Raw genomic sequence first — 25291 nt, forward strand, 5'->3', positions numbered from 1 at the left:
ACCGGTATCGGATAAAACCTAAACCATACCCATCCCTACACACAAGTGACATTTGAAATGATTTATTATCACAACACAGGGTGATAGAACATGTATACACCAGAAGTGATCTGCAGAGATGCGGCGATGAGAGACGATAGAAAGTGAATGATGTTTGTCAAGTCGAGTCAGGTTTATTTATAAAGCACATTTAAAAACAACCAAGGCTGACCAAAGTGCTGTACAATAAAATACAAATATAAAATACAATAAAACACAAGTACATAAAACACCTCACTGATAAAACAACAAGTTAAAACAGTAAGTTAAACCTTGCTAAAAGCCAATGAGAACTTCAACTCATTTGGCAACTTCAAGCAACTCTGTGCGAGCAAGTGCTGGTGAAATGAACGGGTCTCACGATAAACTCTTCACAACTTCCAGGTGACCAACTAAGAAGACTACCCAATGAGAGTGACGAATACCAGTGACTGAAATATGATCTGGTAGTAAATACATTTAGAATGTCTGCAAGCGACCAGCCGTCAGCTTCAAACAGATGTGCAATGAGCAAACAGCTTCCAGTGTGTACGTGGCTTTAGAGTTTGGCACCCAGGCTCCAAGCTCATCACTCCCTGCAAATATGATACACATAGAAATTGGGGAGTGATGAGTAAATGTCCACCTAGAGTCAACAGGTGAATGGTGGGGTGGGGAAGGGATTGAAACAGCACGTGGCGATGCAGGGTAACAAAACCGACAAGATTTAAGTGGGAGAAATGTGATATTCTGTAGCTTAAATAGATCGCCATATTGGAAGAGTGTGATTGGTATGTGACACGGTGAGAGTGAGGCAAGTCAGTGTGTATGAAGCAGCTCACGTTTCCTGCCTGAACTAGCTCACAGGCTTTGATACAGTTTTACTACTTATTATTACTACTGGTGCAATTATTATTTGACTCACAAGACTTAAAAAAAAAATAGGTAAAATGACAGTAAAGTTAAAGGGAAAAGAGCTTGGATGTTAATATGTATTAGAGTAATACCTATGTAAATAAGTCCATAAATTGATTCTGCAAATAACATTTTAGTTATTAATTCTGTATTATATAGCTACATAAACTGATTAATCGGTTTATTAATAAATAAATAAATAAGTAATACATGCTTAAATACTTAAAGTAATACGTACTAAAAAGATGCTTAAATGTCTTGAGCCTAAGGTGATTTTTAACTGTAATGTAAGACAAAGAATGTATGAAAACCTTTGCATTTAACAAACAGCACTAAATATGAAAAAATTGATCTAGATCACTTGTTTCTACATTTAAGTCGTCATTCATCCACTAATCATTTCAGGTGTAATTCACATGTCTTACACGATCACACAATATATGGCTCGTTTTGCTGCATTAAATTCTTAAATTACCAATAAAACACATAAATCTGTAACTGACCATATCATTTAAAGTGTACACCAAATCAATGCTCCTCCTTTTCAAACCTCTGAGACAAAATGACCTCAAAATCAACTCATCAAAGGTTATGATGAGTTCTTTTCTGCAAACAAACAAACAAACACAAAAACACACACAAAAGAAGGCTCCAGTGTCTTCTCCTACATTTATCCCATCTCGCCAAGTTTATTTTCTTCCTGGATATTTTTGAATCTTCAATACCGAATAACTACAATAGTACTACAATAGTCCGAGTAGCTGTGCAAATAAGGATCTTTTAAGTGTTAGACAACTCTCAGAAAACCAATATGCTATTGCAAAGTAAAATAGAGTCTCAAAAATCTAAAACTTATTATCAGTCTACTACCCCTCCCCTCCCCAGTTGTCCAAATGTTCTGTTTACAGGGATTTCAGAAGGGAATGGTTTACAGGGATATGTGAGACACAGAGAATGCCGCCTTGAATTTATCATGTGTAGGAGCTCTTGAATGATAAGGAGAAGTCTACTGCAACTTGTCATTTATTTAGTCACGAAAAATCAAAAGACCACCTTCACATTCAGCATTAAACTGCACCACATCGCTGCAGTCATACTCAGCGTAGCATGCATCTTAGTGATAAGCGTAATCTCTGATTCACAGTGCAAGCTAAATAAGGGCAGATTTCATGGGTCAATGCATTTGTTGTTAGAAAAATATAGTATGTCCCTGAAAAGCAACATGGGGATTTTAATTTTGGCCCAAACACAGATGAAGGGAGAGAAAGAAGCAAGAAAGAAAAAGATCCTCTGTGTATATATCAGACAGTCACATTCACAAACACGCACACACACACACATACACCTTGCCCAGGTCCCCGAAGCTAATTAAAGGGAAGGTAGGCGAGCAGAGATGTGATAACTCTGTGAATCATGTAGAATAGTTGTAATGGGTGACCTTTTTTCTCTCCTCATGCGGCAGGCAGAAATCTCATTTGAGAGCGAGCCATTCCAATTTGCTGCGGTGAAGCAGGTGTCAAAGTCTCAAGCAGGCAGAAAAACATCCCTTGGTGCCTTCTCTTTTGTTTGAGATCATGTGATGCCCTGTGTGAAAATGCAAAGAGCTACAAAGTCTACTGAAACAGGGGTTTGTATTTCAGCTTAAGGTACCTCTTTCATTCGTCTCTCCTTCTCCTGCACTTTGACTTAATGTGAAGAAGCAGAAACAGTGTTTTCTATCTCCATGTTATGTGTATAGAAAGGATTATGTTAGTGATCAGAGCAAACATGAGAATTATAAACACAGTCCATCTTCATTAGGCTGCGGGCCAGATATTACTGGGCTGGACAGCCTGGAATGTTTGGTCGTCCATTTAGCCAAGGGCAGGAGCAGAAGGGCTGCTGTGCAGGGCTCCAACTCCCTTTGATCCTCTGAAAGTGTGTGTGTGTGTGTGTGTGTGTGTGTGTGTGTGTGTGTGTGTCTGTGCGCGCGAGAGTGCAATGCAATTTCACAACCCAAGTACACCAGCTGGTCCACGTTAAAGTTCCAAGGTAACCATGGCGCCCTGCGGCTGGTGGAGTGTGTGTGTGTGTATGTTAGTGTGTGTGCGTACGAAAGTGTGTGTGATAACATGTGGTATACGTTTGGATGCGCTCCTCCACCCCCTCGCCCCTTTGGTTTTGACTTTTAAGGAGTTTCAACGCTGAGTTTTTGCCTCTATCAGGTAAACAGGATACGGGTCACAGATAAAACAGTATATACACATAGACAGTCTACCGCCATGAGAGAATATATGTGAATTCCACTTGCCACTGAATTTCTAGGATTGTGTCACCAAAAATAGCTTCCCATGTGTTACCTCAAATGTGTAGAGTCATGTTGAGCTGGGCTGATTTCATAAGTGGTTTGCTTCAGAGTTTATTTAAGTGGCTGGTATTGTTTAAAAAAATACAAATACATACATTGTGAGATATTAGAGTGTTATTACCAGAAAAGCTACAATAACATAAATGGGGTTTCACAGTTGGATGACCACTGTAGATCTAGATAATCATATTTTATCATATACACAGTTATAATCAGTTAATAGCTTTAGGATCAGGTGTAGCAGTGTGGTGTGGGGAAGATAATCACTTAGAAATAAGATGCACAATTTGTACTGTGACCTCGAGTCGGTTGTCTACATGCTATGATCAGTTAACACAGTGGTTCCCAAACTTTTTTTGCTAGACCCCCCTCAAACATTTAGTAAACAATTAAGCAAATACAAGTAATCTGCAGTAAATTACAGGTAGTAAGAAAATTAACTCTAACTCTTTTACGCAAGTCCGCACCTACACGGGTATTTTCGAAAACGCAGCTGTTTCGTCCACACGTAAACGGCGTTTCAAATCACCGAAAACTGAGATTTTTTAAAACTTCTTTTTTGCGTTTACGTGTGGACGAGGAATACAGAGTTCGTCATGCAATGTTAAAGGTATGTGCCTTTTTTCACGTCACGCTGTGCGCCACGTTATTGTTTACATGAGACGAATTGCAAAATGGCAGATAGTCAGATTAACAGTATTTTGTCTCTATCTTCAGGTTTTACACGCTTACATATACACACGCAGTTACTGTCCCTCTATTTACAAAGGCAGAGGCGTCACGGTGTAATTATATTACATGTAGTTGTTTTTTTTCCTGTGTAATAATATTTAACATTGCTATCAATACATTTTTCAAAAAATGCCTCTCTGTGCAAAATGGGCTCAAAAACAAACAACTGTGGGATCCTGTTTGTCCGTGATTTAGACAGGGGGAACAAATCGTGGCAGGATCACCCTGATATTATTTGTATCCCACTGTAACTTTACTGTATAAAGAGCTAACATCTCCAAAATGTCAGGAGTAGTTAGTCATTACAACAAGGGTTTGTGAACTAAAAATCAAGAATGTGGGATACTGTTTGTCCGTGATTTGAAGAGCCCAGCGCTGCTCCCGACGAAGGGAAAACCAATTCTGCAGGGGAGACCTACCTTGGCACTTGTGCAGGTGAAGCCAAAGGGAAGATATGCTAAGTCTTTGGCTTAGAATGAAGTTGGTTTGGAAACATATTCAGCGATGCTTCATCTCCTGCTTTGCGTTTGTGGAGGCGCCCCGTGCTAGCAGTGTCCAAGCGTTGTTTTTTTTTTCCCCTTCTCATATCGCGCCCCCCTTGCAATGGCTCTAGGGGGCAGGCCCCACACTTTGGGAAGGTCTGAGTTAACAGTGCTGCCTCTACTGTTCTGAGGTTTACTACTCTTCATGCATAAGGCTAACTGAATTCAACAAGAGATAAGCAAATGTTGTATGGGCAATAATAGCTGCTTTCTGACCCTTAGAGAATATCAAGCTAGTATAAAAGATGGAATTAGGTGAGTGGCTTAATCATCAGGTTAAATTATAATGATGCACACTACTCGTGATGGGACTTGGACCTTGAACGCAGCAGCCTACTCTACACCATGTCTACATAGCTCGTTGCTGCAAACTGTATATTCATTCAAAAAAACAAAAACCCACAACCATCACATATAGATCAAAAATCTAGCATGAGCTACAAAATTATGTAAGATTTAAGTTTACAGTTAATCAAACTTTTGCTGAGCAGTCCTTACCTTTGAGGATATTGTCTGGATGCAGGTAAGGAAATCCCAGAAAACTGATCTGTTCATGTGGACATCACAGCTTTGAGTTCTCCCACTGAGAACTCAACATCCAGATGAACAGAATCAACTTTCTGGGCTTTGAGAATAACCTCTGATCTTCCTCTCCTGACCTCTTTCTTTCATCTTTCTCCATCTCTGAGATCTCACACATTAATGTTTGTACTTTTTTTTTTTTACACCTCTGGGTAAATACAGCATCCATACATTTAGCTAGCAGACAAACTGTCATCCAACGTGTACAGAAACACTTTGTGTGTTTGCTGATATTTTTTGAGCTGTTTGGAAAAGTTATATTTTAAATCATCTGTGACTTCCTGCGTTTATTCTCCCTTCTCTGCTGAAGTACAGCACCCACAACTTTACTGACATTTACATTACGAATGCACAACAGGGATGAGAAGGAAAAAAAGACTTGCTAAGGCTGTAAGCAGGACATGGGAAGACATTACTTTCTTATTACTGAGCAAGTATCTTCTTGTCGGCAGCAGGAAGTACATAAAACATTAACTCAGTCAACAGACAGATTGATAAAAAATATTATCAGATTTTAGTGGATGTGTGTACACTATTAATTAAGATCCCATTCTGTAAGGTATTCTTTTCTACTGCACGCGGCAGTGTGGCTGTGACTTTATCTTTTATCTACTGCACTAGGTGATGGTACTTGTCTAAGGCCTTCTCCACCATACATCATGTCTATAAACGGAGCTAGAGCAGCATTGTATAGATCTCATCTTTCATGTCCTTGCACAAATATTTAAGGTTTAGAGAAGGTCATATTATCTTCTAAATGTTCTGTTTACATAGATAATAATGGGGTCAGTCAAAGTGCCCACAGTAACAAAACTGTATTGGACACTGATAAACAAATGCATACTCATAACTCACCTATGCAAAAAACAAAAAACGAAACAACAACCCCTGTTTAGTACAAGTATTGAGACCAATCTCAAACCCTAATTTCTCAGAGTATATAAACGGTCCTCGTCATGTTTCCTGTTTCCATATATGTGATCGGTGCCACTGTTGAGCAACCAAAAATGATTCAAAAGGGAAAATGCTGAAAAGACTGGAAGGCAGAAAACACTCAACAGTTCTTATAATGCCGCACGACTGCGCATTGTGCTTGACAATCTCTGTTTATACCTGATTGCCTCACCATAGACTAAAATAAGGAGGTTCACAAACTCAGAAAATGTACAAATCTGTGGAAGCTCCACAAACAAATGACCAGAACTCCATAACATACACTGGAAATACATTGTTGAAGAGCAACACAATCCTTTCTTCTCTCTAAGCAACTTTCCAATGAGATGTATATTCAGTTTCAAGTTTAGACCATGATAGAGAGCTGACAATTTTAATGTAGTTTAAAAGGCTGCCTAGCCCTACACAGCTGCCATGTTTGTCTTGTGCTTTAGTAACAGTTGTTGGGTTTCACAGGGATACGTCAGCTGTTTGTGACATGTATTGGTTTGAACCTCAAAGAGCTACTTTTGTCTCATTAGTTCTGAAAACTACAGTGAGCATTTGTAACTTTCGGAGCTACATTTGTGTTTTCGTGTATCATGTTGCTTCCTCAGGTATATCACTTCAGCTGACAGAAAAAAAAAAAACCTTGTGGTCTACCCAAAGGTTGTCACTTTCAAAGCACAAAGTGCACAAACATGCAATAGCCCTCAATCCCTGGAACTGCTGTGACTTTCTGCTTCTTTAAGTAAACAGCCCAAGGCCGCTGCCTCTCATATGGCCATGAGCTTCCTACAATGATGAAAGAGCTTTTAGGTTTTCTATGTTTTACATTTTAATTGTGCATGTTGCACCTTCACTAGCTTTTTAAATTGTTTTATGAACACGAAACTAGTAAAATCCAGTTCATCAAAGCTATTTTGGCACCACTGAGATCATAATACATGTTCCTAACACATGAAACACCAAAAACAGTTTTAACCAAACTCCTCACTGACATCATGAAGATGTTTAATCTTTTTTTTGAAATGAAAAATCATCCTATCAAGCTGTCCACTGTGGAGAGAAAAATCTAATGAAAATATAGTGCTACATATTGATAATGATATACTGTATCTTTCTATTCCTACCTAATCAGAGGCAGAATACAGTGCAGAGTCTCCCCTCTCTCCTGCCATGACAGCCACAATTCATCACAGCTTTAATTTAGTCTGTTACTGGGGTGTCGATAGGACGCACACTGCCTGGCGACCATCTTTCACACACACATGCAAGTCCAAGCACACACGCATGCAGGGAACTGCATGTTTACGCATGTTCCATCCACAGCACGCACACTTATGACACTTACAGAGAAGCGTCTACCCCCAGCATTTCATCTTTGTTGCAATAACCGCACGCACAAAAATGTACAGATATACACTGCAGTCCATATCCTTCCATCGTCCAGCAGCGCTATCTGTTATGTGTTTGGATGTGGCCCCTGGCTCAAGGCCCTTCTCCCTCAATATATCATCAGTCATTTGAAGCAATTAAGCACTTCTCAATTAGAATAGCCCGCTCTTCCTTGAGCAAGACGGAGAGGAGCGATTCACAAAGCCATTTTCTACCAAATCCTATTAAAGGTGGGGAAGGGAGGGAGGGGGAAAACGAGGTTGAAGACTTAAAATGGAGGGCTTTTATTTAAGGACTAGGAGGTATTACAGGCCAGATTACTCCTGGCTTATGTTCCTAGTCTGGGAAATTACATTCCCACTTTTTTTGGGGAGTACCAAGGCTTTGGAGTTGAAGATGAGAATCACCTTAAGTCGCTCTTGTTTTTCACTTCTCCACTTCAATGGCTTGTACTTGTTCTTGTTGTTGTGTTTTGCTAGAAAGATTTCTGTTTTTCCACTTTTATTGGCACCTACTGAGCTTTTCGATACCTCTTGGGCTGTGTTTTGGGGGCTAGGGTTTATGTCAATTCTATCCGGTTCTTTCAAGGGAAATTACTTTTTCATTCCAAGATCTAGTCTTAATTATTGATAGCAAGGAAAAGACATGAGCGAAAATTTCATAGGATAAAACCGTTGCGCTTCAATCTCAGCAGGGTTTAAAATCATACACCATATAAACACAGCTGCGAGTCATCATATAAATAAAAACACCAACAGAGAATCTCTGTTTTCATTGTGCTATTCATTCTTTAAGTTTCAGGTTTCCACCGTTAAGTTTTGTGAGATGACCCTATGTTAAATTCACACATGGACATAATCATTTTAACTAAGTGAACTTAATTGTTTAAAACACAAGTCATGACCTATAATTTCCCTAAACTTCGTCTAGGGGCTAAATATACATTAAAATGCTTTGCTCGTGTTACATAAACAGTACATAAACAACTATAAACTCACACACGGTGATCTTAAAAGGATTCAAAACAATGAAGTACAGATGCTTCGACAGTTTCATGTATCTGAGATATTTTTGTGAAAAACAACAATAACCCCCAGCTGCGTTAATTACCACTAAGTTAAGATAAAATCTAACGGCCACATCAGAACTGATCACTACACATCTGGACTGGAGCGACTTGAGTCCTTTATTGTGAAAAACCTGGGGTCTATTGGGAAATTATATGACATGGTAATTGAACAGTTTGCCACCATGAAGGACAAGAAAATGGCTTTCATACTACAGTGTGTAAAATGTTACTCTCCTCCTCTATCTGTGGCTTCACTGAGAATAATACAAGGGAAACAAAATGTGGCGCTCAGATGTTGAGTAAATTCCTTATTTGGTTAAATCAAAAGGGTTCAACCGAACTGTTTCATTGCTAATTAATTATTTCCCAGTGATTAGACTGCTCCCTATGTCTCCCTACAAGAACGTGTCAAAAATCATTAAAATGTTTAACATATTTAACAGTCTTATCTTGACCAACCATCAAAATTGAAAATACAATTGTTTCCAATTATATTAAACAGAGGTCTTGTTATGCTTTTAGTATGTTAACAAGTGTGGTAGGTATGAAGGAAAGGTCTTGCATTTATCTTAAAATAAAGTGAAAATTCGATTGACTTTCTGCCACAGAAAATACAAATAAGCTTCCTTTTTTAACTTTTTTTGTATCCTAGTAGGTTATAAACTTTGCAAAAGACTGTATGTATCCTAACCTTGCACATTGATGATCTTCGTCCGGTGTCGACACATGAACCACTTCTCTTGAGGGTTGAATTCTGAAAAAAACCCACAAACACATACAAAAGTAACTAGTTTAATTTCCATAAGATTGCACATTATACCTGTTTGTCTCTCTCTCTGTCTTTTTATTGACTTTGGCTAATTAAAATGTGCCCCACCCACTAGTCAACAGTTCAGTGGTTTGATCTCTAGCTCCTCCATCGCATTTGTCAGAGTGTCCTTGAGCAAGCTACAATGCCCCAATGCTTGCATTCGTGTGTAGATGGATGAATTTGGCTTGTAGTGTAAAAAAGTACATGCAGAGGTGAAAGGAAAGTAAGAGTACAAAAGCACAATATAATATAAATAAAAAATACTATTAATACTATTTACCTTTTTTTAACTACTTCTTTAACTTCTCCAGTAACAAGCCAATAGTATTCCAAGATCTGGTCATCTCTGTCAGAACGGTACCCTCAGTCTGATGCCATATGGTATGTGACCACAATTTATAACCTCCACTGATCTCAGAGATTTTGTAAAATCATTATTCTCTCCGTGGATCAACCTTTGTGCAACCAAAGCTTTCTTCCCTCCAATTTTGGTTTTTCTAACTCACGGCACATTTGCTATTGTACTCGCAGCCAAGGCAGCCTGTCTTCACCTTGACAAAAGGGTCGAAATTTTTCAAAACACTGAAATAATATGCATGAAGGCATGCACATCACAGTATGTACGAGACCACTGATGTATATGAACACGGGCATATGTATGTGCAAACTCTCCGTACTGTATATGTGCGCTCCCCCTTGCCAAACTGTAAAACAGGTTTGGGGTTTATTTTTGTTGTGTGAAAGCAAGGCTCAGTACTGCTAAAACCCACATCTGCAAAGAATAGACCTACTCATTTGGCGTTAATCAAAACAGCCTGACTTTATTCATGTAACTGCAGTGATCTGCAGGCCTCTGGCAAGAGCAGAGAGAAAGAAAACACAGATGTGTGCACATTATACACACACACAGACTTGCGCACACACACACACACATTTGAATAAAAGGTCAAATAGCTTTATCAATAACTGTGGAAAATGTGTTTTGTGAGAAGAAGGAGCAGCTGATCTGACAGTGGCCACCGCCCTGATGAATAACCACCAGGAGAATCAATAGGAAAGAGGAGTTGAGGTGGAGTGGGGGAACGTTTTGTCATCCAACGGTACACTCCAATATCTAAGCTCATCCATCAAAGGCAGCAATGGCACTTCGTCCTCCGCTTTAATTGAAAGCACACTGAAACAAGTTATTTACATGACGGGATGGATTTGAACGGGTGCACGTCAACTGGCAGCTTTGCTGTTATGTGCTTGCTAAATGTTTGTTTCATGAGCTGCGAGCTGACGCTTCACTGTCTGCGAGCACGGTTGACTGTCAGCTAACAATGGAAATGCAGACAAATAGTCAAACATCAAGTTTGACACAAAAGCTGTTTTTTTGTTTGTTTGTTTGTTTGCTTGCTTTAATAGGTATACGGCTCCTATACACCCGTCTTGACTATCAAAAAGCCGCCTTCACGAAATGGCAGTGTGCAAAATCCTGACAAATGGGTCACCATAAAACAGCAAAATGTATTTGAAAAATGACGATAATTTGAAATCCACACAAAAAAGGCAACCAGGCATCTTTTTCACTGGAGGTTTTCAAATATACCCCCTTTGGCAGCATATATGGACTGAATTTAAGTTGGCTGGCATTAAAGATACTGAAGGAATTTAATTTAATTTGAATTTACATATGCCATAAGCTAAACGACATCAAATTTGATTATTTGTGACTTTCAGTTTATTTGGGCTTTTTGAATATAAGCTCATATATTTTGAACATCTGCCTTTCCCTGCGTTTGATCTCTTGCATACTCACCAAATAACAATTCATTAACTGTGCTACATATTTCTAATCATATCACAGTTATACCTGTGTGTGAGGATGAAGACGTGTGCATTCCCATGGAGAGTTTTCTCTCAGTAGATCTAGAATCAGTAAAAGACAGCAGATTTCTTTCTCCTTTGGGTTCATTCCATAAATGGAGTATCAGATGCTGGTGGTAGTTTAAGAAAAAATAACCCTCACAGCCTTACCAGTTGCTGCTTCTTCTCATCTTGAGTTTAGTAAAAACTTGCTTGCATTGCCAACATATGAAGAGTTAGCTGGTCAGATAAGTCAAAACAGTCCTAAATATTTCAGCCTCCGTATGTAGAGCGGGCAGGAATGCCAACATTTTTCCAAAACCCTGTCAAAATCATCCTTTTCAAAGTTGTGGGAGGTCCAAGCAAGTGATGTACCGCTCTGTATCATATTTGCCCTGGGTGACCCAGTCTGAACTCCAGATGCTACTGTGTGTCACCATGTCACAACCAGAGCCAAAAAGGCCAGGGGGAGGAGAGCCTGTCTGCCTGGAAGCCAGTTAACATCTGTCGAGCATATTCACATGTGTAGCAGACATACAGAGAGGCTCTTCAGACCACACTGAGTTTACACTACACGGGATCCAGCGCCATAGAGACCGAAAATGTTGGAACCAAAACAGAGGCTGTTTTTAGAGTTTCAGCAGACACAGCCAAGGCCAGACAAGCTACGCCAACACTCATTCACACCACGAGAAACCCAATTTCCCCCCAAAAGCAAAACTGATTTTTGCTTTAATCCTGGTGACATAAATGGTCTTGCCAACTGATTTATATACAATATTCAAGCAAATGGCTTGTTCTTACAATCTCGTGTTGTGAACATGTTTAGCTGGCACTGGCCCTATTATGAGAAAATGCAGATTGGGTTAGTTATACAGAAGAGCCAGACTTGCCTGTTAGCAGGGGGTCTAAGGGAAAAAGAGTCATACTTTGAGTCTTCTTTCTTTCCTTTTACGCTTCCAAGCCAATTAAATAAAGCATGGGTTGAAATATTCCACAGCTCTGGCTCTTTGGGAGCTAGTATTTATAGATAAAACAGATGCTTCTGGCAAATGTAAAGGACTGAAATTTACATCCACTTCATTCCAAAATTTTCTAAATACTCTTTCCGGTTATTGTCTGCATCCACGCTGGGTCCTGGAGAGAGAGGAGGAATTGGGAATGTACTGGGAAACCGCAACGAAGCAGGGCAGCCAAGTTCAACAGGGAGTTCAAGGCTAAATCGATGCATATTTCCCTTTTAGTGGTGATAAGTCTAGCCAAATGTACACTCGTCCCTCCGCACAGAATCTCAACCTAAATTAAATAGTGATTAGAGGAGCCTCTTCCATTGGTGGGTATAAATTTCACAAAAGATTATTTGCCTGCTTTGCTATCCCACAAATTCATAGGACTGAATTTCTACCGGCTGCCCAAATTCATTGTCAAAGTTTTAGCAAGGTATGGCTCAGAGCCACTGTTTGTCTAAGGCTGCTGCACTCGAAGGCCTTTGCAGACTACACGAGAAAAGCTTGGCCAGGTCTTCTAAATGTGTTTTCGCTGAAGTGTCCAGGTATATTTTTTCTACAGTCAGAGCTTTAAAGCTGTCTTGGCCCGCTTTGGCTCTGTACATGTGTTAATGCTGAGGAGGTTCATTCATTTTAGCACCACATTTGATAGTATGTTGACATGTGAAACTCTGGCCAACTCTGCATCCCCCATAGGCCAATGTGCATTGTTCTGGTTTCAGCTGCCTCTGGAGTTCACGGTATGTTTGAACACGCTGTCCAGCCAACATCTTTAAACAATAAAACTGCTGTCTGTACAAATTCACTACTGAAACCACTTGTCTGAAAGAAGAAAAAAAAAGACTTAGTAATTGGTTTTATGGGTGCGAAGCACTTATTTACATTAAGTGAAAAATATAATGCTGATATTCGTAAAGAATTCAAGAGTTGGAAAAATGAGAACCAGTGTTTTGGAGATTATCTGCACTCATCATTGAAATGCATTTGTTTGGCCTCAGGGTTTGTGGGGTAAATGAGCCTTGACGATTATTTTCATAAAAAGCAATAAAGACCAGTAATTATAAAAATGCCAATAAGAATTCATCTTTGAAAAATCTATAAAGCTATTAAGTCTGTAATTAAAAAGATGAGCGGCTAAGTCTGAGAAAATTGCATTTTCCTGCACAAGCGACTGTGAAGCCTCATCTCATGTTTGTTTTGCAAATTCCTCAACAAAAACATTAACTTTGAAATATTAATCTGATCTGTGGTATTGATAGGAATCTCCCATTAAAGGCAGAGGCCTGTACTTCATACACATACGCTTCATTAGCTACACCTCGGTTGCAGATCCAAAGGGTCATTAAGCCTCCATCTTGGCAATTACACACACGCCGACACAGATACACCCACTCACGTGCACACAAGAACACAAAAAGAAGTGGTCATTGCACTTTTCAACCTGAGAAACTGTGTAAAGGTAGTCCTTATCCATTAGACATGGTCTCTGTAATAAGCAAGTGTTATTGGCACACCTTTTTGACAGTGAATAAATTACAGCTTTACTCACACAGTCAGATGGATGAGAAATTAAACAAAAACCTGTAAAAACCTGAACTCTTCAACAGTACAGTGAGGGTCTACTTTAGCTCTCTCATGTGGAAGAGTGGTACTTTGTTGGTGCAGTTTAGGTCCTCTTAGAGAGGGTCACTGCAAACCTATTCTTTTTCTTTCTGTGATGAAATATCTTTATTCATATTGCACCAAAGGGGTCACTGAATGGTTTGATGAGTATAAAAATATCTCAGTCATATGCTTTGGATCCACTTATCAACCAATATTTTGGACTGATGCGTGACCACCAACCTCAAAATAACAGAGTATCTTTTGGAAGAATGGCGTTAACAGTGGTTGAGGTAAAACCTCTGTATTTACATTCATGAAGGAGTCTCTTGATTGCAGACAACAAAAGGCCGACTCTACTTTGGCGTGTCCTGGACTTGGTTAGATGTTGGGAAAGAGTTTTTTTATACCAAGAATTCTGCAATCATCAACTTTAGCTGTCCGGTCTGTTCTTAGGGGCCTTTTGGTATTGCTGAACTCGCTATAGTCCTTATCTTTAAGATTGTGTAAGATTGTCAATATGGGTGGTCTTAAATTTACCTCTTACTACTAAAAAAAAAACAGGAGTTCTTTGTTATACAAATGCTATACGCATTGTCTCCACCTGTAGAATAAAAAAAAAATCTAATAAACAATACATCCTAACGAACTGACTGTACTGGAGTAACAAGAAGTCTTGCAAGGCCAGATCTGAATTATAAATGTTTACTTCTCGTTTTCCAGGACTCCTCTCTCATCTCCAACCGCTGCACAACGTCTTGTTTGAATGGAGTGCGTTTGTGTGTACCTACATCTCCCTCTCATCCTAATGTTTTGATCCAGGGTGTGTGTTCACAGTGGACATTAGGCAATCTCTCAAACCAGTAATGGGCTTTGATTCCCCAGGGTTGCAGTGAGATGGCCACTTCTTACATTAGCCAGTCAGGTATGACAGCGCCACGGCTTGCCTTCCCCTCGGCCAGCCGGGATAAATAATAAATGAAAGTGGTATTTCAGTCCTCCAAATCATCCGCAGGGTCAAGACTCCCTTCTCGCAGTGAACTTTGTAAGATGCGCCGAAGCGCAGCGAGATGCTAAAGGTTAGCGTCTTGGACAAGACAATCGTGCATTCGGCCTGCAAGCACAAGTAGTTTATAAACATCCACCACAAAATCCACCCCCCTAGTTGTTGGTGAGGAACTTCTTTTCCTGCTCCCTGTCTCCTCCCCCTACCTCTGTGGGAGGATGGGGAGACACATGAAGAGGAAAAGTTAGCATTCTCACAGAGCATACATCTGCTGCTAAGCTGGCATTTTGTATTGATTTTTCCTGAAGCCTGTAATTTTGAAAGCTTGTAACAGAAGATGAAGTAAATATCATTTTATTTGCTCAAATGGTTTCAGATTGGATTGGATTGAGATGAAAATGGTGGAGACAGGCAAATCTAGATGAGAAAGCAGCAATTTCACATAATTGTCTTCAGACCTGGTGCCAGAATATATTACCGCTGTTCTAAAACTGTCAAGCCAAAGACCTAGAAATGGACTGGAGTAAGTGAAGGCACTTATTCTTCAAGTCTCTGACATATTTAACTCTCTGCTGACGATGTTCAGTGTGATGTGGTTGCATTTATCCTTTTGTGAAGAGTTCCCTTACTTCAGCTTAAAGTATCAGTTACTCCAATGCAAATTACATCCTTGACACTCACAGAGACTGTGTCAGACCAAGTCTGCAGTGGACTCCGAAGGCAACGTAGGAATCTGACATCAGATGTCGGATTAGAGTCAGATCAGTTTACATGTAGAAACAAAAAACCTCACAGACTAAAACTGGATCGTGTGTGTCCCATTCACATGTATCTCTGAAACAACAAATTGTCTCTTAATTTTTTGGTGTGTTGCTGTTTTTCATCTCAGCAAAGCTGACTTCCAAAGCACGACCTTTCACAAATCTCCCTCTGTGCCAGCAAGTGGCAGAGCTGAGTTAATGACTACTGTTTATAACCCCATCTCAGACAGCCATTCTGTTCATTTTTCTATTTACCCTGGAAGGTGAAGTTAACCTTCTTCAGCTCATTGTAGCCAGAGGAGAATGGCAGAGATTAGTGTATTGGTCATGGTGAAGTGAGCATAAAGTACATGACAGGACCCAACTGCATGGACAAGTATGGTTGTTCCCTACAAGGTAGCTGCAACTAGACTCGAGAATTTGTCTTGCAGGATTTATAAAGATGCATACATTTAAAATGCTTTTTAATGTTTCTTTCTGCATATTGCAGCAACAATTTGATCAATACATTTTGCACATTAAAACAAGTAGACAGCTTTTTGTTCCTGCCTGCTGTGATATTACCCGACAAAAGCACTCATCTCCTCCAGAGTTTTCCTTTTCTGTCTGTCTTCATCCACCCATCCTTGTGTTCATCTATCCATCAATCAAGTGGGCTACTCAAGCCAGAAACTCATCAGAACAAAGCAATCAGCTTTGTGCGTCAGTCCTCTTTTCATTAAAGGCACATACAAACCACTGTGCGCAAAGTGTGTATGTGTGCGTACGTGCTTGAGTGTGTGCAGCACGAGTGCTTATTTGACGAGGTCAGCTAATTATTTGGCCAGACTAATGAAGGTCAGCGTGTTTATCTGTCTTTGTGCTGATGGTCTGTACCTGATTGAGATAAGTACTCCTCTTCAACCTTCCTGTCATTTGTCATCTTGATTAAGGGACCTTAAGGAATTGAACGGTGCACCTTTATTTAAGACATCTCATACTTTACCTTCATATATTCTTTAACATCATGTTTGTCTTTGCACTCAATGCCTTCAATTTTCTATACATGAACTGTTGAAGGGTCATAATGTTAAACTGCACAATTTAAAAGGAAATACAAGGACCATGGCGATACTCATATTATTCTCATTATAAAATGCTGTAAAAAATATTGCCCTCTTCAAACAGACATTTGTACACTAAATGAAACTCACCACTAGATTTTTGGTTGTGTCTACTGGTCATACCATTTTCTTGTCACTCATTCAAAGAACTACATTGTCGTGAAAATCCAGGGAAGAGATCTAAAATACATGGACTGCAATTATCTATAATGAAAAGGAACTCTGATGCCAAAGGTATTGTCCATATATATACAGGCTTGTCACAATTGAAAGTGTGTGCACAGAATGGTGCTATTATCATGATGGATGGACCACACCAAATTAGGTAGATTTGATAATAACTTAAATTACATATCCACTTACCTGGATGCTTGATGAACTGAAAGCGACATTGTCTATTATTCTTGTATCATGCATGATTAGCATTCTGTATGAATATGTCGTGGCTGCCTTAGCTGTCGCTCATTCCAAATCATATGCAGGCAATTGTAAGCATGAGCAGTGGGTTATTGTAACAGACGCAGAGGAGATCTTGACTCTTGTCAGCGCCAGACGTTTAGAGAAGGACAATTGTGACTGAAAGGTTCCATGACTAATTAGATATACATGTGGAAATAAAGTGGGAAAAATATAGAATTATTATTTTCATGTGGCAAGATAAAGTGGTAAATATGTACATTAATAAACTAGTGGCGCATATAGCTACTACATATCGGGTATAAAGTGTCATACCACTGTAAATTGTGAAGATCTGTCCAATCGCTTATGGGCTAAAGGTGTGTTAAACCAAACTTATATTTACAATATGTTTATGTGACATGACTGAACGTGGTGTGATTTTTTTATTTTTTTAAATTAAGATACATCAGACTAGGGTCATCCCCTTAGGGAACTGATTGCATTCAGAGGACATATATTGTATCATCCCTGGACATTAATAGTTCAGATTTCTGATCAGTTTTAAAATTTGCATAAAATCACACAAATCTGTGTTTTGCTATGATTTTTAGGAATCACAAACAGATGTGTTATTGAGGGAAAAGGGCAAGCAACATGACCTAATAATTATCCAGAAAACCAGCAATAACACTTCTAAATTCCAAAACAATCATCTCAAATTGTTAAAATCATAGCCTGTCAGACTACAAGCAAGGTGAATGTTTAAAAAGAGAAGAGCACAATTGAGCATTTTTTTTTCATGTAAATCTTCACATTTACTCGAAATATCAGTTCACAGAAAACAAATTAGTCACTGTTTCCTCAGGTGGTCTGTTAGTGTATCCAAACACGTTCAAGAAAACACAATTATCCTTCAAACTTTAAGCGCACATTCTTATGGTGCATACAACGTAATAAGCATGCTGATGTTGAATAATTTCCAAATTAGTGCAAAAGATTGGGGGCTTGTTTTTTGGAAGTAGCAAACACTATAAACATTTTTCAAGTTAAATTTATTCATAGAGGGCTTCTGGCAGTCCACATACATGTATTTCTATATTTTTGATATTGAACAATTACAAAAAAATAAGAAAAATAATTCGGCAAAGTCCTACCAGGTGGAAGTCCAGGGTGAAGGCTGGGGGCATGCCGAAGAGATTATATATTTTTGTTGGCAACGCCCTGGTATTCCCCCAGAAGAGCTGGTGGAGGTGGGCAGACAGAGGGAAGTTCACGAATTCGGCTGTTGTCCTCACAGCCCACACCTGGATAAGTGACAGAAAATTAATGGATGGATGGATGGATGGATGGATGGATGGATGGATGGATGGATGGATGGATGGATGGATGGACGGACGGAGTTCCCACATACAATTAGCTACTGTGAACCATTGATGTGATCTGCATTTTGTTGAATTATGTTGCATAAATATTCTGATATAAAATAAACTTTACTTCAAAAAACCATTTCACCTAGCCTGTAATACATAATACAAACACCCAAATATTTATATTTTCCATAAAGATGATGGCAGTCTGTTATCCAAAATTGGTCTTTTATTGAGACAATTAAAAAGAAAAAAATCTGTGAAGGAATGAATCCAAACAATTCTTCACATCTGTCCTAGTCTCTGTCTGGCTACCTCTGCAAGCCCCAGTTCCTAGGCCTCAGCATCTCTAACAAGCAGCGGATACAGCGCTGGATTACTGTAGGCGTTAAATCAATAGCTGCTGGTCTCCCAGGCACAGCTATAGATTATGAATCAGTGTTGGTGAACAGAGCGCCATGGTGGCGAAAGGGAGTAAGGAGACAGAGAGGGGCTGAGGGAGAGAGAGAACGAGAGAGAGAGAGGAAGAAGAGGGGGGAAATACTGATTGGTTGACATCAAAATGATGCATGGTGGTGTCATTTCACCAAAATATACTGGTTTTGAATGACAGTTGTAAATTATCCTTTGTAATTTTGCAACATGGTTAAGTATACAATCACCAGGAAATGAATAATTATGCATTGCATGTATTGAGTTTCAAACTGTCACTTAAGAATAGGGAATCTTATATCACGTACACATAATTGAGCCATACAGGTAATCAGGAATTTGACTCATAATTGAAAGTAAAGAACAACATTTAAGATGAATATTGATTTAACCTTTGCCTTTCTGAGATCTGCGTAATGAATGCAATCTCAAGTTCATGGAGTTCTCCACATACTTAAAATAACAGCAACAATAATTTGTAATTTAACACAGAAACATAGAAGACATGAGGTTTTGTGCACATGCCTGCCAATATCTATATAACTGATCTATGGCCACAGAGCCCATTAACCTGGTTGAACCTGGTAATCTCTGCAGCGAGCACCAATGTTTCCAGTCTTCAGTTTAATTCAAGGCCCTCTGAGTGCTGTTTACAGATGGTATCTAAGTGGCTTGATTCAACTGCCAATGAATATTGGCATGTGCCTACACCCCATAGACCCTGCTATTAGGGGTGGAGACCACAGGGTTAGCCAAACACAAACTGAACATGACATCTCCCTTGCGTCTGCAAGTTCGACAGGCCGGCATTTACACAAACACACACACAGGCACACCTGAGTTCCCACACATGTTTGTACAAAAAAGCTAAAGACGATTCGAATTTCAGCTAGAATATGCAGGCACATATTTCGTGCTCCAAAATTCAAAGAAAATGCAATGTATGTGTACGCATATGTGTAAACCCACACACACACACACACACACACACAAATACACAACATCAACCTTGCTATAGGGCAGGTTGCAAGACCCATACTGCCCCCTGGCTCGCCTCGCTCTCTGTGTTTGTTGAGCAGCAGAGATGCCCGAGGAATAACTTGTCTCCCACCACAGATTCGGGATCAGATTACTCTGGACTAGCTCCCTAACCTTAACCATTAGAAGGATAAGAAAATATCTGTTCTAAGATCAGTGGCTTGGGGGATGGAGATGATATTGAGGAGCTGTCAAAGGTGACTGAGTTCAGGGTCAGGCCCCCGGGAGCCGTAGGATGGGAAAAAGGTTAACACAGGCTACTGTAGTGCAGGACTCAAGTTAGTGTGAAAAAGAGAAAACTGTGTGATGCTTTGATACTAACGCTAAAGTAATTAAAAAACACCTACAGCAGATAATGCTATTGACTTTGCCACAGAGGACACAAAACACAATGGATTTAGCCATGCTAACCAGTCAGAATCAAATAAAGATAATTAGTTACTTAAGATATTAAAGTCATTATAATATTACCCATTATCTTAAGCTGTTAATTACACCTCAGGTTGTTTAAATAGCTTGTAAAATTTGAAATTAATGCAATGCTATTCTAAAGCACACAGTAGTTGATAAGTGTTCTCTTGCTGGATAATTGTAGAGTGGACACAGTGTTAACTGTTAGCTGCAGAGTCTGGTAGCTACGAGCCACCAGCTGTGTCTGAATGACTGACTCTTGGACGTGGCTGCTGCGCTAGTACTGAGCTGTCAAGGTCAGTTGGGACACGCACACACGTTTGCACATGCACATACACTCGCTCCGAGATACGCACACACATACACTCAGCACCAGAATGATTAATCTGTCAATCAATGCTTCTATTTCCTGCGGTGAGTCCTCCTCTTTTCCCTGCAAGGTTCCTGTGAACAGAAACGAGAGCTTGCAAGATTGGTGCGTGCGTGTCACTTTTTCATCATCTGTGTTTGATTTGTGCAATCAGAGCCCATTCTAAACATTTTCCACACAATGCCAGTGTAGCGCAGCTGAAATGCAGAACATTGCTTTGTGGTATCCAATCTCCTTATTCTACATGGCCACCGTACACAACAGTGAGTTTTCATAGCGTATCTATTTCACTGCAAGCTGGTCTGATGATGGCAGCCAGGAGAGAGCTGGCTGTCGAAAAGACTTGCGACTACTGAAGCCATTTGGCAGAAATGAAATGACAAAAGATGCACAAAACACAGTAGGAGATATGTTTAGAAGACATGCATACTGTGTAGTAGCAAAAAGTCGAATGGGAAAGTCATCAAATGCAACTCAAATCCAAAGTGTAGTATCTAACGCTAAATAAAACACATGTTTAATGCTAATTCCAAGTATACTAGTATCTGTTGTGGTTTTGAAGAGCATGACATTGGCCTATATGCTATTCAGAATTACCATAGACTGTATACAAATGATGAATGAAGCCGTGTGACGTCACCCACGCCTTAAGCTGACAACACAATAAAAATCAATATGACAAGTGACTGGCCGATCTGACACTGCATGCCTGTAAATTAGTGGTTTGTCAATCACAAGGTAGGCCCGCCCTAAAAAATTGTTTGTTTATTGACCTTTTTGAATCTAACATAATTTATCATCAGTAAGATCATTAGTAAGACTAAAAACTACAAACTCATCTGGAAAGGGCTTAGTCAAGTTGTTTTCCCCCCCGACCTCCATGCACCCCGACTTCTTTTTGTAGCCAGAGTAGTCGCCTCCTGCTGGACATTAGGAAGAATGCAGCTTAGAGTTACTTCGCATTTTTGGCTTGGATTGGTCTAAAATGCATTTTATATATACTCTGTGGCAATTATAAATATTATAATGAGAAAACAACGTTGAATTATAAAAAAAGATAAATGACCAATACCTTTAGCAACAAATATTTCCATTAGCAAAATTTTCAGTCTAAGTCGCATACATATGGATTTTGCTTCAACACTGAACACTGAGCTGAATTGAAGCTGCCACAACTATGTGTAAAATATTTAATTAATAACATCCATAAAGCTGCACTAAATCATTTCTCTCTAAGAAGTGGCTCAGTTTGATAATAATTTATCCCGATCGTATTTTTTCAATTTATATTCTTTCATTAAGTGAGCGTATTAAAGTACTAAATGAATTTCATTACATTTGAAGCATTCAGATTTAATGAAGACCGTACAAGTATATACATCTAACTAACTGCTGCATTTAGACTGTATTTTTTTTCAATTACACTAATTTTTTCTAGTAAATTAAATTTTGCACTTTTGCAAACATCACATGAGATGCGATTCATGTCCTTTCACTGTGTATTTATGTCTCTGCTTACATTGTTTATCATAACCGTGCTCTTCATTTTAATATTACAGCATATTCAGTCAGATTTACAGCTCAGTCTCAGTCTGAACACCAATGTTAGTGCATTACCTCTATGATTACAACTATTACCACTTCTAACCACCATTACAACAATTCCAACAACCCTGCTTTTACTACAGTAACACTAATAACATATAAATCTAAGCTGTCTGGCACCAGTCTAACAAACTTAATCTTGCTTTATGTGCACTGTAAGTATACTCCATTCGATTTAATTTGATCATATTTCTAAAGATGCCCTAAGAACATGGTGTTCAGTAAATGCTTGTGCCACTGCTATTTGTAACTAATCACCTCTTCTCTTTCTTCGTCATGCCCCTCTACTCTCATTCCTTCTCCCCATCACTTAATTTCTCGACCACCCACTGCCTTGCCAGTGCTAATTGCGAACGACCAGTTGAGTTGAGGAGGGAAAAAGTTGGAAAATGGGGGACAAAGCCCATTAGTGCTTTATTGGGTGTGCTAAAAGAGTTAGCCTTATTCCATGTGATCCAATCCGAGTCAATCACATTGGGAAAATTGGATTCCTGAATAAGGAAATCCCATGAGGGAGGTTAGGCTGTCCATCTGGATCAGCAGAAGACACTTCTTCTTTTCTTCCTTTGCTCCGTCTTTCATTCTCTCCACTGAGGCACTGCGCTTGGTGAGATTCTGTTCTCACTTTAGTGAACCAATAGGGCCATAATAAGTATTGATTAAGCTATTAGCCAACATTACCCAGGCACTGGCAGAGACTGTGTTTAGAATCAGCACCTCAGGAGTCTGTCACACCGTGTCACACACACGTACACAAGAACACGCACACACAGTTTTGAGAAGCTGATTGGGTGTGCTGTCAGGTTAGTTAGTTACTGAGGCGACTAAACTACTATTCTCTTATCTATTTCCCTCTGACTCCAAGTGCACATCTTTTACCTCTCTATCTATCCCTGTAACTGAACTCCAATCAAGTAAGGCCACAGTCCAGAATACATGGTGTTTCAATGAGATGGGTGTGAGTACGCCGCACACACATGTGAGGAATCAGATAAAAGAGGCTTGATTACAAAGGACAAGGTCATAGTGAGGAGTGACACAGGTTTGGAGCTAAGCTTTCAGACTCCAGCGGCACACATGCACCTGAAAGTATACACACACACACACACACAAACAGAAAAGAAATGCGGTCAAAGAATTTTTTGAAGACTGATGATAACATCTGGGTCCAGTTGCATCACTAATAAGCGTGTGAGCGGGAAGGAGACTCCAAAAAAGAGACATTTATTGTGTCACTTTAATAAGTTCACCGTTAGGTTTCACTTCTGCAGAGAAACTGAAAAACTGAGTGGGAGACAGACATATAAGCATCAGAATTAGCCGCCACCTCAACTCCACACCACAATGTTTTGAATATATTTTCCAAGAAATCATCTGATTGAGTGATTTCCGATACATTGTCAGGACAAATTACCTCCTCTTAATAAGATCCTTGGTGGAAGCAGAGGACGACCACTCAGAGAGGGGAAAAGGAAACGACAAGTATTAATTTGGGATTTTTCACAAACTGACACTCCAGTCTCCATCGTCAGGCCCTGGGGCTGTGTCACTTCTCACCCATGATCACACAAACACAGACGCACACGCGCACAGACACACCCCCCTCCGTCTCTCTCTGTTGCTCCCTGTCCCTCAGTTATTCCCTCCTCCTTCCTCCTGATCATGGAAGAAATTCTGTGGCGTAGCAATTACCTAAGTCTTTTATCAGTCATTTCAAAGGAGGAAAATTAGAGCAATTGTGTCAGGATGGTCATATGGGCAGAAATTGCACACTTATTGGGTGCACTTATGCCTGTGACTCCGCTCCCTGCACTGATGGGGTCCATTGTTAAGGGACAGTGCCTTCAAGGCCGCTGATTGGGGCTGAGAGCAGATGCAACTCTCCCCACCCACCGCCCACCCCCCCAAACACACATGCATACACACACACACACACACCCTCCCTTCTACCTCAACACGGAGCCTTTGTCTTGAATCTGTAACCCCCCCCTGCTTAATTGAATATAAATTACAGCAGCGCTTCGGCTTATGTGGACTATCATCAAAGTTAAGACTGAACCACCATCTTCTTTAACCCAACTCCACTTGTCCTGCTCCCACAACCGCCCTCCACCCCCACCCCTGCCCCCTGCACCAATTATTCATTTCCTTCCCAGCTGCTCATCAAGATCAGAGAAGAGTAACGTACCAAGGCCTGTGCTTGTAGTTTTCTTTCTCTCAACTCATGGCTGCCATAACTATAACAAAATGAAACAGCTGAACTACAGTGCAGGCATACTTTCTTTCTCAGCATTTGAAATTAAGAGAATGAAGCATATCCCAAAGGAAAAAAGAATTGTGCTGAAGGAACCATCCACATTTTTCTGCTTTGCAGACTCAGGTACTTCTAATGACTTGATAAACTAGCTCAGAATATCAGCATCAGTGATATTATGACCTTTGGCAGCCCAATCTTATAGCAAAATGTCATCTGAAATCTACTCTTTAAGCAAGACTCTACAGTACATACTGGTAAAGTGAGCACAGACCACAAGAATCATGGATTCAAAGCTGTGCATGTTGAAGCACTTATGCCACTACCCGACCTCCAAAGATGATAGGCCACTCAGCTAACGAGTGAAGCCTCCAATCTAATAGTAACATTGTCTGCTCGCAGGGATCTTTCCCTAAATGCTAACTAGATTCAGGCAGTGAATCCTAGCAGTAAATGCTAAGTCTATGGCTTAATCGTCGACTCTAGCCCCTTCGCACCACGGGGAGCTGCCAGAGCTCTCTATTCCCACTCCACTGGCCACACATCTCCACTCAATCTGTCTTAGCATATTGATTTCCCAGCTGTCTCATTGGTTCCTAACATAATTATGGCTGGCTAGGCTAGGGGCACAGGCGCAGGGCTAATACATTTACACCAGGCCCCATCAGCACAGGCTTATATTCATGTCATTGGGAGAGGCCAGGGATTGGATGCCCCTAAGAGGCAGCTCTACTAAGAGAA

At 40.0% G+C, this 25291-nt stretch overlaps 1 long non-coding RNA gene across 1 annotated transcript; it reads right to left on the reverse strand.

The window, feature by feature from the left end:
* Window positions 1-213: 213 nt before the first annotated feature.
* Window positions 214-18337, reverse strand: LOC146567509 (uncharacterized). Its single transcript, XR_014893769.1, has 3 exons — window positions 18228-18337; window positions 9228-9290; window positions 214-614 (listed from the first exon to the last, which is right to left on the reverse strand). It is a non-coding gene; the product is annotated as an uncharacterized LOC146567509 (long non-coding RNA).
* Between the last annotated feature and the right edge of the window lie 6954 nt (window positions 18338-25291).

The sequence above is a fragment of the Mchenga conophoros genome, linkage group LG9 (assembly GCF_057382185.1).
Source record: "Mchenga conophoros isolate Kocher_MC1m ecotype Shallow Benthic linkage group LG9, M_conophoros_male_GT1.1, whole genome shotgun sequence".
In the NCBI taxonomy this organism is placed as follows: domain Eukaryota; kingdom Metazoa; phylum Chordata; class Actinopteri; order Cichliformes; family Cichlidae; genus Mchenga; species Mchenga conophoros.